Raw genomic sequence first — 1,742 nt, forward strand, 5'->3', positions numbered from 1 at the left:
TATGTATCCTGTCTTTTACTAAGAATACCCTAATTCTCTAGTTATAAGATTTACTTAACCTCACTATAATTGCAATAGTTCTGCAAGAATATTTCTGTAAAACCTGCTTCTGTACACTTTCCAAAGCATCTTATCACAAAGAGCTATCCATTGTAAAAATTCCTTTTTCTGATGTCATGTTATCATTTAACCTATAAATAAAGACACCAAAACTGACAGGACAGAGATGCCTGCCTGGTGATCAGAAAGGATCTCGGGGCTCTCTCACTCTCTTTCGCCGACACCGTCCATCCTTCAGGGACCCCTGGACCTGTTGGAGCCGGTGCGGCCTCCGGCAGGAAGGCTTATTGTTTTTGGTCTTGACTCAAGCTAGCCTGTGCCTCAAGTTCCCTTGAAGAATAGGGCCATTGCTTTGTTGGGGAGGCCATCAGGCATGCCTCCCCCACCTTTCAGCTTAAGCATTGCTGAGTTATGCTGCAGCTTCCAGGTGTTCCCTTCAGCTCTCCTTGTCAGATGAGGCTCAGAGCTATGTTCCCAGCTCATTGGGTTAAGATTCCACTCTCCTGGGGTGCCTGGGCAGCTCAGTTGGTTGAGTGTCTGACTTCGGCTCAGGTCATGATCTCGTGGTCTGTGGGTTCGAGCCTTGCATCGGACTCTGTGCTGACAGCTAGCTCAGAGGCTGGAGCCTGTTTCAGATGTTGGGTCTCCCTCTCTCTCTGACCCTCCCCTGCTCACACTGTCTTTCTCTCTCTCTCAGAAATAAATAAAACAGCAAAAAAAAAAAAGACAAACAAAAAAAAAAACCCACTCCACTCTCCTGCCTGGGTAGGACTTTTCAGAGCCTACTTCAGATAACTCCCAAATTTCCCTTAATAGGCTTTCTGGCTAGGAATTGCTAGGTGCTACACTCATGAAGTGAATGTCTAAATTAACTCCACTCACTGAAGGTGAAAGAGAAACCTTGAACCCCAGGTAATGGTTGCTCTGGGAACAGACAGTTCTGTCCACCTGGTGCTGAGTTATACAGTTTTCAGGTGTTCTTATAGTCTTTCCTGTAAAATGAAGCTGGGATCCATGGTCCACAGTGAGTGAGGCTATGTCTCAGTTTCTCTGCCTTGACAGACCACATTTCAGGAGCAGCCAAATCAGGCAGAACTGTACCCTGTCAAATTCCCTGGTCAGACTGTGTCATCAATGTGGTTCCACAGGTGTGCAAAACCACTGGTTGGGACTCCTACTTGGGCTTTGAAGGTAGGAATTTGGTCTGCCAAGATCCAAGTGAAGATTATTGGTAGCCCTTTTCCACTCTCCATCACAACCTGATTCCCAGTGGTTGAGCCCACAGGTTTTTATGTATGTCCATGGGATTAGATCAGAGTAGGGGCTTCCATAAAGTGACACATGATGCTGAAGTAGGGCTACATGTCACCCTTGGCTCTCATTGTTAATAGAGGAATATTAAGTTTAGAGGAGACCTATGTGGTGCTGCACACAGAGGAAAAGTCCCCCAGAGCAAAGCCAATGCCAGCCTGGGGGAGGGGCAATATGGATAACATGAAGTTTTTCCTATTACCCTTCCAATCCAGCCTGTGTTGGTCTCTGTAGTACAGGGGTTTGCTTCAACCTCATATCCATGTTCTAGGATTCTCTCAGTTGTGCCTTGTCCATGAATAGTTATTGTGAGGAGGAGTGTGTTTAAGAATGACCTATGTCATCATCTTAGTGACATCATTCTCCATGAC

Source organism: Crocuta crocuta, unplaced genomic scaffold, assembly GCF_008692635.1.
Source record: "Crocuta crocuta isolate KB4526 unplaced genomic scaffold, BGI_CrCroc_1.0 scaffold198, whole genome shotgun sequence".
Taxonomy (NCBI): domain Eukaryota; kingdom Metazoa; phylum Chordata; class Mammalia; order Carnivora; family Hyaenidae; genus Crocuta; species Crocuta crocuta.